Genomic DNA, 14,674 nt, shown 5'->3' with positions numbered 1-14,674 from the left:
AGCCCAGGTTACGGTTGAAATAAAAAGCGTAAAAGAGACCTTAAATGTGAGACTTTAAGTGCCAGCAGGTCAGTCTTACTCCCATCTTTCTCAGGGGATGGAGGTGTTTCAACAAATATTGCAGACATCTAAGCAGAGAGCCCAATTTCTAATAAAACGTTTCACTTTTCCCAGATGGTGCTCTCCTATTCGTGGATGTTTGTGAAACCATGCTGCCAAATCTGTGATTTCACAAACTTTTCCACAGTGATAGCATAAACAGTGAGTAGTGATTTATCTGTAGGATCAAGATGCATTAAAAGGGGAATGTGAACAAATGTGCATTCTCTCCCCTGTAGGAGGAAGAAAGCTCATATACATGTATTAAATTATCTCCATGCCCCAGACTTACCAGAACTGGAGTTTTATTTTTTACTTTCTAAAAATCAATGAACTGGAAAAAAAATTACAAAATAAAAAAATTTTATAAATATTTTCTAAGCAAAACAATTTATTGAATTAACCCTGCCTTATCTCTTAACAAAGTGAATTTGTAAGATTTGCATGACAGACTACCCTCCATAAGATACTGAGCTTCCAGCTTTCCTTTCAAACTAGCTGATGATGGCTTTCTCAGGGATGATCAGATTTTGTTCTCAGTTACATCCATGTCAAAACAAGCAATGCACTGACTGGGGCAAAATTATTCCAGATTTTCATCTCTCACATTGGCAGCACTGAATAAGAACAGTTTAAAGACAATCCAGTTAATTAAATCCAAATTAATCATATTTTTAAAAGTTATGAGCAAGAAGAAAAATTATTCCTAGCCTCATCGCCATGAAACATTATAAAAAACTCTTAAACTCAAGATGCATGCACTCATACATTGTACCAATGAAGCTAAAGACAGAAACTTGAATAACTTCCTAATTTAAGTAATTGGCCAGCCTGGATTTTTGATTAAATGGTCCTTCCAGTAAGAAGTTATCTTCTAAGAGGGCAGCAGCCCTGAATTCCCCCTCAGATTTCCTTAATGGCTTTCACATTTTATTTTCTCTGCTGAAGTCAAAACAACTTTTTTGGCAGTCTTATCTTCCTGCACTCCCCTGCCTGTTTGACCACTCTTATCCCCAGTGAAGGCATCTGGGACTATATTCTGTCCTGGATGAAAGTAAGAGCATCTGCCTTCACCATTGAAACACAATCCTTATTTTTTCAGAGCTCTCAGGGCCCTGGTTTAAGTTCTGGGAGAAAGAGAGGGTATCATATAGGGCTGCTTCTGTAATTATCAGGACTTGCATCCACAATACATGAGGGGAAGGAGAGGAATGTGGCCAGCTACCCATTCCAGCATCTTCCTCCCTGTTCCAAAAATATGCACCTGGGTTTACAGCAGCCAGCACTGTTTAAAAAGATCACATTATCAGAAAGTGCTTTCTCATCTTTGCTTACAATATATGCTCAAATGAGTCAAAAAAGTGATAAAATTGCCCATAATGTAAACTCTCCCATACTTTTATCATGTGCTCACATACCACTCAGAGCTGAGAAGTCAAGCAGGGAGACAAAAGCACCACAGAGGATAAACTCTGCTGTAACAAAAGCTATTCTGAAGGCCAAATAAGCATCAACATCTCAAAAGCAAGAGGGAGAAATGATGATCTTGCAGATCCTGGTTCATCCTCTTTTTTTTTTTTTTAAAGCCACCACCACCAAAACTAGGACACACTATTGACAAGTCAAAACTCTGCAAAGACAAATGTTCCTGTAATCAATAGCAGGGCTGCTCTCCTTGTGATCAGTTGCTGTCAGTCTGTGTTTAGTAACACAGGCTTTCTCTTTGTGTTTGTTTCTCCTTGGCTGGTTTTGATTTCATCTTTTCACTTGGTGTTTTACTACTGATTCAGTTGTCTCCCTCTCTCCTTTGTTTTACAAAAGCAGAACCCAGGAGTGGAGAGGACACAAGGTTAGTGGGAGGTGAGGAGCATGACTTTTGGATGCAGCCCTTGCGTGGACTGGCATGGGCCAGGAGGCCCCACTCCTGCATCCTCATGCCCAGCCCACAGCCAACACAATTTCCCTTCCCACTGCTCAACACCATCATCTAGAAACCTACAAAAGCAAAATCCTTTTGTCTTTTTATCTGTACCAATCAAAACCATTTGTAAGCTGAAAATCAGGGCTGTGACACACTCAAAGTAAATTTGCCTAGAGTAAATTTAATAACAGCAGGGTTTTGTTTGTTAACGTGTGGGGCCTGGGGCCTTATAACTTTATCAAAATGTCTATATGTATTTATCCACTTTCAGGAGGTATTTAATCTCCTCTGTGACCACTAATAGCAGATCCCTGACAATATTTGATATTACAAAGTGCTAGGCGTTAGTGAAGTGCCAATTTCCAGAAGCAATGGGTAAAAACTCACTTGTGAACTGATAAAAAAAAAAAAAAGAGTATTTAATTCTCCAGAACAAACAAAAAAAATAAATACACCTCACCACAAATAATGACAAGAATTCTATGCAAAAAATTAAGACCAACATATTTTACGATGAGGCTTACATTTAGTGGTTCTCTTAATGGCAGCTCAGGACAATGAAGTGCTGGGGTCACCTCTAATGGTGAGAAGCAGCCATTCAGCAACCCAACATGTGGGCATAAACTGAGTCATGGAGGGGAGAGGCAACACATCTGCTTGAGTAGCACAACCAGGAGCCAGATCCCAAAGGATGTGAGTTACCCTATGACGGCTCCATCAGCTCCCGTGAGAAGCAGCCACGAGTGCAGCGCTGCCGGGGCTGCCCCAGCTCAGGGTATTCTCCAGAGCAAAGTGAAAAATCTATTTTCTAATCAACACAGCAGTCGTGCTGAGTGGGTACTGTCAAAAAAAGAAAAAAAAAAGAAAAAAAAAAAAAAAAAAAAAAAAAAAAAGAAAAAAAAAAGAAAGAAGGAATTGTTGCAAGTACTTTTCCAGTTACTAAAAAGTGTGACTTTTATGCGTTGTTACAGCCCTGTATTTTTTATGCTGGCTCACAGTCATCTGGGTCCACTAAAGACTCTCCAGCTTTCCAGATTTTCTCCAGATTTCCACTTCCAGCCCCAAAAGGTCACATCAGGAGCTTTCTCAGCTGCTGCAGGGTGCTGAGAGCCATCCTGACTGCCGTCTGGTGGTTCATCCTGTAGTCAGGCTCCTGACAGGCAGGGCTGGGCCTCAGCTGCTTTGATGAAAAGCCAGGTAAGCAACATAGAGCAAGATGAAACATGCCTGCATGTGAGGGCTGTCTGAAGTCAAGGTTACCCTGGGCTGTAGAAGCTCTTGCCCTGCCATCCCAAGCCACAGACTGGCTGAGCAGAGAAGCCAGTGTTCTGTTGCAATACAGCATGTCCCCAGAAGCATTAAAACAAAAAATATTAGTTAAAAAAAAAATATTACATTCACATACTGAGTTATGTACATAGGATTTGGGAAGAGGGAAGGAGAGTAGGCAGTGGCCAGCCAGAGTATGTGCCACCAGCTGCTCGCCAGCATGTGTTGTGTTAATCTGGGCCCAGGTTTGCATGGCCACTGAGTCAGCTTCTGGGCTGTAAACAGAAAAATCCAAACCACAAGGAGCAAAACATTATATCCAGCCACCCACTCCGGGGATGGACTCTTCACTAGGACCTGTCACCTGGTTAAGGCTGCTTTTTACATTTTGGGGGATGAGAGAAAAGCAGGGTAACAAAAACAGCTGGTACACAGGATGGCATCGGCTTTCCCACCCACAGGAACACTCCTGATCTGCTGTCCCTGGCTGCTTCCCAGGGCAGAACTGGGAATTTGACAGGACAGAAACCATCCTCAGCAACTACATTAAATCAGAATTATCCCTAGCAAGGGCCAAGAGAGCTACATGTCAGCGATTAACCAGTATTTTATTGCTGCTGGTACAGTTCATGCATGGCTCACAGGCAGCCCATGCAAGGCCAAAGAGGAATTACTCCTAGGATCTGGTGTGACATACTGTTTTACTACCAAGAAACACAGGTTGCTTTGGTCCACTTGGCGCCAGAACCTGAGGAAGTCTGAAGTCAGTGCAAGTTTTGACTTCTTCAGTCCTCTCCAAAATACCACCTCTGACACCACCATCTCCATCACCTTGATGCCCCTCCTCAACAGGGCAATAACTGCCAGGGTGTGGATGCATCAAGCAGAGCGAGAGTAAGTGCAGAAATACTACAGGGTTTTGCACAGACTCACCACCCTTTTCTGCTCTCCCTCAGAAACAAACCAAATTATAGCCAGTGGAGCTGATTTGCATAGCTGATCAAGGCTCTAATTGCCAAAGAAGCTCCAATATATATACACATTGCTGCCATTACACCACGAATAAAGTGATTTTTCCTGCAGAGTATGGTATAGTTCCCTGATTTCCAGTGCTACAACAAAGAAAGGTGAGGAGAAAAAGTGACAGGGTGGAACACAGTCCCCAGCACACAGTAAGGAACAGGAACAAGAAATGCAGTATACATGTGCCCCAAAGCAAACACATCTCCCAGAACTGCCAGCCTGGGAAACTACCTTGTTCAAACTATCAGCGATTTGGCCCAGCATTTCACATCATGTTCTTGCCTGCAGTGTTAGCATGAACACTTGGAGGGGTTTTCCCTACAGATGCTCAAGCATTCCTGGCAACAGGGTGTTGACACAGCCTGAAAAATGAAGGGCAGTGCTAATCCTGATGCACAATTTGTGTCCCACTTCTAAGTCTGCTTTGAAAAAATTAGGTAACTTAAGCTTTTTTGCAACACAGAAGCTGCATTATGGAACATGAGCAAGGGCAGTGTGAAGCACGTTTCAAAGTACAGTTGATATGCATATGAACTTGAGAGTATTTCTTTAAATCTCCACTCTTTTCTTGGTCATTTGCATAAATAGCAAAGGTAATATTCTCAGGAAGACTGACTCATCTGGGAAAAAGCAGGATCTTCCAATTATTTTCTCAGACCTGTCCCTTCTTGCTTTGCAGCTTATTACTTGTAAGAAAGGACTATTAACCAAGAGACAATGTGTGTGTGTGTTACTCCAGCTTCCTTTTAAAAGTGAGTTGAGATCATCTGGGTTTTTTTGGTTTTTTTTCTTTTCCTCCTCAAAAGAGATACAAAGATGAGCCATACCATACACATGGAGGGGCTTTGCATGAGCAAGATTAATCTTTTTTTCTTCTCAGCATTGGCATAAGATTGTCTGTTTCCCCATCATTTCTGCTCTTGAAAGAGTCACCTTATAGATGAAAAATTACTGAAACAAAAATCTGAGAAATTTGCTCTTGGAACTGGGAGGTGTGGTGGAGTAGGGTAGAAATTGCTTTTGAAAATTTTCAGCTCTTTAGCAACTTTTCCTTTCCTTTTAGCAAATTATCAGAGCTCACTATTGGCACCAGCACATGAAGATGTCTGCAGCAACACATGTATACTAATGAAAATACCCTAAAAAATGCAAATTACTCATGACCCAGTAATTGCACATTTCTATGCAGCACAAGCAGCTTTCTGCTGCAGGGATCGCCCCTGACAGATCCTGCAGAACCACCTGGACTTCCAGCTTAAATCCAACACATCTGCTCACAATGACATGGGATGGGAATTTGGTGGCAGTCAAAGCTGTGACAGCAACCCAGTGAAAGCTTTTTAATTCATCAGGGTGAGTATTGCAGGCAAGGGGACAGCAAGCTGTCTCCACCTTTCCTTCTCTTCCTATTGCAGGCAGATGCCTTCTTTTCAGTGTTTTGTGGAGTGAACAGAAAGTCAAGCATTTAGCTACTGGGAGGGGGTTTATGCACGGATGCTCTGTATATTTACAGTCTTTAAATATTTTTCTTAGCTCCCTCACAGTCTATGCTGCCTGGTGGTTACTTTCTTCAGGGCCTCACAAATCTGTCTGGTAGGCAAAGGAGGGAAAAAAGGTGACTTTATTTTGTACCTTATTTTCCAACAAAACCACTCATGTTAGCTCTCCTCAAATAAAAGTGTAATTTCACTCAGGGAGGTTTGAGAACAAGGGGTGGTTATTCCTGTTCTCCTCTCTGCCTTGTGTTTACCAGGAGCAGCAGAATTACACAGAAACTAAGCAGTTTACACAACTACCTGAAATAACAGGATTTGTACTGTTTGAACTCATGACTCTCAAGCAATAATACATTTCAAGCACAGAAATTCAGCTCCATTTTTTCAATTTAGCAACTTAACGTGGCAGGAGAGGTTCCAAGCTGTCATTCCTCTATTAATACTCTTTCAATAATTAGCTGCTTCTCCTGGTTTTCCCTTTTATTTCATGCCAGAAAGCAAGCCTTTCCATGAACAACATACCAAAGGAGAGAGCTACTATTTTTAAGTGTCTGTGTTCGCAATATGAACCGCTTTGTGTAAACAATGAGATCTTCCCTTGCCTTGAGTGAAGCAGATGTTTCAGAAAAAAAGGCCCAGTCCTCCCCACATGACAGACAGAGAGGAGATTCTTCCATCAAACTGACTGATGGGTTTACATCACTTGGTGGAACAGGTTCATCTTCCCATCTTTTTATTTCTTCGACCTGATCTGCACTATTCAGGCAAAGAGGTATAAACCAGTTTTTCACATTCACGTCTTTACAGTCAAAGCTTTAAATGCAAGGCTCTGTCTTCTAGCAAACTATCCTGGCTATATTAAGATGTAGGATATGGATGATCATAGTTTCTTAGTTGTTTTCTAAATCCTGGCTGAGGTCCATTTGGCAAAATAAAACACTCTTAGGACAATGCTGGGCAGAGCATTAATTCATCCTGGCAGACAAGGCTATAAAGTAGCTTCTATTCCCCCTGATACTGCTTTCTGACCCCAACTAAGCCTGCTCACACCCTACCTCTGAGCATGGGATAAAGGTAGCAAGGTTTTGACAGTGGCTTGATCAGAAGGACTAAAAGAGAGCTTTAAATAAATAAAAAGAAATGGATCAGCCCAACAGGAACTCTGATTATTTGCAATGATAACTTCCAATGGCAACACATTGGACTTTGAGATGACTGAGACAAGCTTATGGTGTTTCACCTCATTGGGACAGAAATCGGTGTTCAATGTGTTATTAAAAGATCACATTTAATTAGGCAATAGAAAAAACAAAAAAAACCAAATAACACCAAAAATTCCCGGCCATGTAAGACTTCGAAAGAAGCAAATATTTACATGATTTTTTCCATGTACTCTTATGAATCAAAGTCCAGCTTCCCACTACAATGATAAAAATTTCATCTTCTGAAGTAAACATTCCTGTGCCTTCCTACTGGTTTCTTTTACTGTTGAAAGAAAAGCTCAGATTTATACTAATGAGAAATGAACTTGACCTCTGCTTTGTCTTCCTAAGAAAAAAATAAAGAACGGAATTGTGTTGTCATTGTGAAAAGATAATGTAGACTCAAAATGTTCTTGGCCAAGCTCAAATTATCTTTCAGGTGATAAATGTGAATACAGAAATTGAGTTTCAATACTAAAGCATCTGATTTTATTCTCTGCCTAAAAAAAATATTGAGCTGAATCCCTGTTACTGCTTAAGAAATTGAAATCCTACTAACTTGAATTGAACATGGTCAGGTATCAGAAAGCATGGAGGAGTTGCACTGCAGGCTCTAAATCTTCTTGCAAATCATCAGTCAAGACAAGAGGTTTTTTTCTCCTGTTTTCTAACAGGTTGACTCCACTGATCCTTTCCTCCCTTCCCCAAACTCTAGGAAGCAGCCATTGCAGGCATCTCATTTAAAGCTGAGACAAATCCAAATATGCAGATTTCTTCTGGTCTCAAAGAAGAACTACCTTTATGTGCTGCAAACCATTACATGATCACACATGGCATGTTGACTTCTGTCAACTGGGTCTTCAGTGTCCAGTGACTGAAAAGAAATCCTGAATAGATGTCAAACAGATTGTCAAACTAACATTGCTGTCATCTGTTTACAGTCATTGCTTCGCGTGCTCCATCAGTTACAAAAGAACAGCATAATTAATTTAGAAAATTAGTAACAAGCTGAATGAATCAATTCTCTCCTTAAACATGACTCAAGTGTCTTCATAGCATCCACACTTCTACTAGATAGGCTCAAATCATTGCCCAAAAGTCAAAAGGCTCCAGTTTTTGCTAGCCCAGAAAAAGAAGCCCTTTCCAGATGTGCCAGCTGAGCATACCTCTCCTGGCCTCTGTGGGTTTGAACTACCTGAAACAGAGTTCTGTCAGATCTCTGCTTCTAGAAGGAGTCACAGTACCTAAATAGACACATTTGCCTAGTGTCCAGTGAAGACAGTCAAACCAGAACTTGACAGAAATTTTGCTGGGAATTCAAGAGTTTGGTCAGAGGAGCAACTTTGCTGAAATGTGTGCTCCTAGACACAGTATTTCTAGCAGGGTTACAACAGTTACCTTCAAGACCAGAAACAGAGGCTCTTTCTCATGACTTGTATTACTACAGACACACAAAACCATTACATTTCTAGCACAGTTTAAAATACATATTTGAAAAGAAAGCTCACATCCCGTTGGTATGCAAAAATATTACCTGTAGGCAGAAGATAACATAGCCTGTTAAAAAACTCCCAAAATGGCCCTAGAATTGACGAACAGGCAACCATTTATTTTACAAAGCATTTCTAAGATGGTAAATGTGACCTTTTGTTGACAAGAAAAACAGAAGTTTTTGCTACCAGTCTCCTAATTTTCAATTCCTTCTGCAGTACCCAAAGCGTCTTCACAGTATTCTCTTCTGTCCTGTATATTAGAAGTTCAGCTGAAATCTTTTCCGCCTAAACTTAATATAAAATACAGGATAATAAAATTTTTTCACTCTTTTTACCCCCACTCACTATCAAGTAACTTTTTGGAAGGCACTGAAAGTGATAATGAATACACCAGGCTTTCTAATATGTTGGGTTTCCCAGACTGGATAAGACTTTTATGTTAGTACACTTTGTATTAAACCTTGATGGATTTAATATAAAGACAAGAAACAAGAAAAAGCATATGGGAATAGAACTAGTGAGAGAGTAAGATGTGTGCCTCTTTGTGCTCTCCAACTACACTTTGTCATATGGGGCCATATGAGTTAAAAAGGACCTTTGGTACCTTTCCAGCTGTTGCCCGTTCTTGCCATTAATAATTGTTAAAAACATTTTAAAGATTCTATCAAAATCCCACATCAACAAGACTCCTGTTACAAATGCAATTAACCTAAAGTGTAGAAATACATCCATAATGAGATCTACACCTCTTTGGGACCACAGGCACACAGTGACAATTTTGGGGTTGAAGATCTTTCAGTTGTAGGCAGTTTCCCCTAGAAATTTCCTTTGCCAAAAACTTAAGATCATCTTATTTCTTTGTAAACAATACAATTGCAAAGAAAGAGAAAAGGCTTTAATATTAAAATATTTTTAAATTCTACATGCACAAAAAATCACCAAAAGTTGTTTCCATCCTGTCACAAAGTTTGAGCTAGGGAGATGTCATCATGAAAAAGACCTCCTAAGCTACAAAAGCCACTATGTCCATTTGAGAACTAAAATGAAAGCCACCATCAAAGAAAACAATCTTTTCCCACCCTACTTATGTTATTTGAAGATTAGCCTGAACTGATATTATACGCCACATGCTTGTTTGTGTTTGTCATAACTTAGCACCCAGTAAAAGAACACAGTAAATGTGAGCTCCCTTGAGGTTAGGGCTCTACAGATAATAAATAGCATGTCACTTTGACTTTTTTATTGCTATGCATGAATTACGATACTGAGTACAACCAGTTTTCTCATGCCAAATAAAAGGGAGAGAATTAACTTCCAAGAATCTCATCAGACACGTACTTAAATATTCACACAACAGCTTCATAGCTGCACTTAATCTTATATGCAGTCAAAATCCCAGTGACTTCAGAAGAGCAGAATTAAAGCACTTAACATATGCCGAACAACAAACTTAAATCTATGTACAAAAGCCAAACACCTTTTACAAGCTTCTAATAGTATTAATCTGGAAAAACACACTCACAGAGAGTCCAGTAATTCTGCTTATGAAGTAGCTACTTGTAACAAGTAGATCTAGTATCTATTTCTGTTAAAAGTTCCAGCTTCACATTGTTTTCCTAAGTTGCCTTCTTCATAATGGTTTAGCACAGAACTCAAATGCTCACACATCTGTTCTAAAAGCAGTTATCCTAAAAACAGACTACAAACAACAAATAGATTTAGATTAGTTATTTTAAAGAATATCCTGCACACACAGCTGATTTTCCTCCTATTTTCTATTTAAATACATCTATTGCTGTAGCAATTCCTTTATATGCTTCCCTCATTAGTACTGATAAGGAATATGAACAACAAAATGTAAACTATAAACAAAAATGTCCTGTTCTTCTTCAGCCCTTCACCAGAAGAGCCAAAAAGCTTAATTCTGTGACACAGGTGCTATCCTTTTTTTCAACAAGAAGAACTGGATCAAAGTTCAGAGACTTGGAGAATGCTGAAGAAAAACAGACTGCAGATAAGCCTACTGCTGTTAACCTAAACCATTTTCTCTCTCATACTGGCCTGGAGAAAATAATAAACAATTGGTTTAGGATTGACATTCCTTTCATGCATCAAATCAGCTCTTCTTTTATCTTACTGGGAAGCAAAAAATGACACAAAACAAAACAAAAAAACCCAAACCCAACCAACACCCAGATAGACAAATTACAACAAATGTTCTTTTAAGGTATCTCTGATATAACTGTTTGTTGAAAACATCTGTACTACCAAATACAGTCCCTATGTGCAAAACCCAGATGAGACTGCATAAGCTCCTGACCACAATGCCATGATTCACAATGGAAATGTGTATCTATACAAAGTCCTTGAAGTATTAAAAATCCAATTTACAACAAAAAGAGACATGAAAGAAAAATCTTCTGACCAGATCAGTCTCCAGGATCTACCAGGCAAGAAGGCTGCTTTGCTGCTTGGTACCTTCCACTTAACTGTGTGCTCTACAAGCAAAGCATAACAGGGTTCTCCAAGCAAACTACCACCAGCATCATAAGCTGTGAGGTCTGATGGTCTCAAAAAAATAGAGGGGATGTGTTATGAGCACGCAGTTCTAAACCAGATGTGATTGAGCTGGGGAAGTGATTGCTGTATCAATGTATTAGGCTTCAGTAACAGCAGCAATAATGTGCCTGTTGCTAAAAGAAAGGGCTGAAGCAGCTGCAGCTGTTTAATAAGCACAGGGAGCAGTATCTTGTGGAGCGGAAACTTTACTGGAAAAAGTGAGACCTAAACTTAAGTCCATGTAGAAGCCTCTGAACCAGCCCCTCCTCATTTGAACATCGTGCCATTAAACCTAACATGCGTACAGTGGCTTTTCATAAAGCCTGACCTTTAAAAACAAACCAGTGGTATTAGACAACTAACACCAACAAAATACCAAGCACTGCAGAGGGAAAAAGGAGAAAATACTCTTCTCAAGGGGAAGTCAAGCTTCAGGACTGGAAAACAGTGCCAGCTGCCTGAGTGTACTTCATGAGCTACCAGCGTGGCTCCAAACAACCAAAGAGTTTATAATACTTCACTTTTAATAGAAAAGCTGCAGATCACATTCTGTGGCCTTAGAAACCACCAAGACATCTACCAAACTCTGCAGCAGCTGGGGAGGGACAGTTCTCCCTCTGAAGAGCATGCCCATGTTAGTCCCTCAGGTCAGGCAGGGGATGTGCTGAGATGGGATGAAGTCTCTGGTTCAAACATCCAGATGTCCTATCCTCCCTGTTACTCCTTTTGGCTTTCTAAGTGCAACATGGATGGTGGGTCCTGCAAACAACTCCATAGGGTTCATGCTACCTCCAGCAGAAGCCCCAATCTCACTGTATTTCCTGCAAACCAGCAGAAGTCAGGTATACTCCAATACCTCATAAATTTTGCACCTTGGTACCATGTTGGACCACAGGAAGATTATGTTCTTAGGTTTCTCTCCAGAACAATTCAGGGACAAAAAAAGGCTCCAGGCTTTCCCCCACTGAAGCAACTAATAATGCAGCTGCTCAACACCCACCACATTAGCAATGCAAGGACAATCCAAAGGCATCTGGTCAGTTCAAGGGGCAGGGGCTGAGCCTGTGTGTGGTAAGAGAAGCCAAAGGAAAAAGCAACACAAACAAAACCTCACCCTACGCCCCCGATTTCCTCCTTCTAAACAGTATCATAATAACCAGATGTGCAAGTTACTGCCTTTCTCTGGAAAGAAAACCCTCTTTTATTGCAGTTTTTCCTCTTTTCTTGTCACACAAGTCCAAAAAAACATGGCAAAGAGAAATTTCATGAGCAGTTCCCTCAAGACAGAAAGAGGCAAATGCCTAGAAATATATGTACTGAGTATACAAAGACTGCTGTATGCCATGAAAACAGATGTATTTCCAGGAAACCAGAAGGAGCACATCCTCTTATTTTACCTCTGATGGCTCAGTCCCCACTGATTGACTGCTGTAGAGGGGGGATTAGTTTTCCTTGCTGTCATTCTATGACTAGGAAAAAGGAGGCACAAGGCTTTCACTCAGGCACTACAACAGAGCTAATATTATGAGCCAAATATTTGTATAGGAAAATGATGGAAACTTTGTAGCTCAGCTGCAAAACGATGGGGAATGAAAAGCAAAGAGGCTGGCAAAGGGCTCCAGGGTAGCTTTTCCTCACCATCCAGAGGGAGCAAGCACATTTAAGGGACAGACATATATGTGACCTACTCTAAAATCTGACTGGACTCCTTCCCCCAACTTTATTTGTAGGATAAGCCACAAGTCAGTCTTATATAAGGCATGCTAGAAGCCTAACCTGAGGGTTCCAATGGCACTTAAGGGCCACAGAGCCTTGTGCAAGCTATGCAGTGAATTTTAGCTTTGAAGAAAACACAGCGACAATCTAATTGCTGAGAACCTCGCATCATATTTTAGGCTCAGAGATGAGCAACCCATTTTCCAAATGGAAAATTCCCTATTCAAATCATCAGTCCAACCACAAAATTAACTCCCCCAGCTAAGGTGGCAAACACAGACCTGTGCCTGGCACAAGAACAACCTTCATGCACATCTGATCCATGAGGGTTAAAGCAGAAGAAGAGCTGGACATAGAAAGCACCTTCTGTGCTCCAGGAACTTGATTTAGCTACAGCTCACAACCATGGTTCCCCCAATTTCACTGGAGAGATGGGGCAATAGCAACATCAAAGGGAATGTTGAGAAAGTCAGGAGGTGACCCTTGCCCTTCTCACCAACTCTCAGGATCAAGTCGAGTCCCCTTCCTTCTTGTTATGTCTCAGGAGTTTTGAATCCACTTCCAAACCTATCTTTGAGAATGGATTTATTCATTCACCTTTCAGGAAAACATCTCAACAGATGATTAAGTCAGGTGACGTTTTGTAGGCAGCGAGTGATTTTCCAGGAAGGTATCTGTACTCGTGAGTAATATATTTGGATAAAGTATCAGTGCTGTTCATAAGGTTCAGAGCTGGAAGGAGAAATGAGCACATTTACAAGATGAGGAATAGGAAACAAGTGGCATCAGTTTCCCCTGCAGAAAGTAAAGTTTCTTCTGAAGGATCATAGATGAGCAGCTCTGGTATGTGTTAGGAAACACATGTTCGGCTTTTCTAACAGCCCTAGCCTATTATTCTCTAAAAGTTTGAGGCCAAACCTTTTAAATCATTAAGTTTTCATTCACAATTCAAGAACAAAGAGACCAAACTGAGAGTGACTGAAACTTATTCCCCTTTCTCTCCTTCCCTGGAGGATTTTTTCCCTATACCACAGGTTTGCCTCTTGAAAACCACCACTGCCAGCCCCCCTCAGACAGCCTCTCTGCATCAGCCTCCTGCCAATGTCTAATGGTCTCAGTTGGGAAGCCACCAATTTCAAACCCACAGTGATGCTTCCCCTTGACTGAGATTCATGTGGGCAAAAGCCTTCACGACTTAGTCCCTTGCCTATAAACCCTGTCCAAATAGGAATGCTGATCTCTCCATAGTTGAAGAAACTCTGGTCTTAATCTACTTAAACCCAGTTTACTTTAAAAGGAGGCATTTTATGGCTTACAGATTTAAGATCTCAAACATTTCAGTAGTGGGGCATAGCTGTGCCTCTGTGCTAACTCTGAGGACATTCACCATTTCATATGGTAGCATTCAAACCTGACTAACAGGAGCAGACAGGCCCTGCTGCTCAGGAGCACGTGGACATCTTCAAAATTATTCACAAGCTGGATCCGGTAGACTGGATTTGAGTGTGGGGTACCATCTGGATGGCCCTGGTCTGTGAGCCAAGGTGAGATATGATCTCTGTTAACAGAACCTAGTAAGCCTGCAGAAGTTTATTAAAAACAAATCACCTCCCCACACAACCCATGCCAGATTTTGAGGTTTACATTTACCAAGAACATGCAAAGGCAGAAAATAGGTAAGAGAAGATGTGGCCACAAGAATAATTGTTTGAGCTCACGAAGGCTATGAGATGTCATTTCGTATATCATGGGTTTTTTTTTCCTCTACTGCAGACATAAAAAAATTTCAAAAAAATAAAATGAGAGTGTTTCAATGAGATCTTTTCAAGTAGGTGCTTATCAATCTGAGTGGAGCAGAACAACTCTTTAATTACATGATCACATTTCCCTCTGTGA

This window comes from Calypte anna, chromosome 2, assembly GCF_003957555.1.
Source record: "Calypte anna isolate BGI_N300 chromosome 2, bCalAnn1_v1.p, whole genome shotgun sequence".
In the NCBI taxonomy this organism is placed as follows: Eukaryota; Metazoa; Chordata; class Aves; order Apodiformes; family Trochilidae; genus Calypte; species Calypte anna.
The sequence above is the reverse complement of the archived record's forward strand: the minus strand, read 5'-3'. Positions refer to the sequence as shown.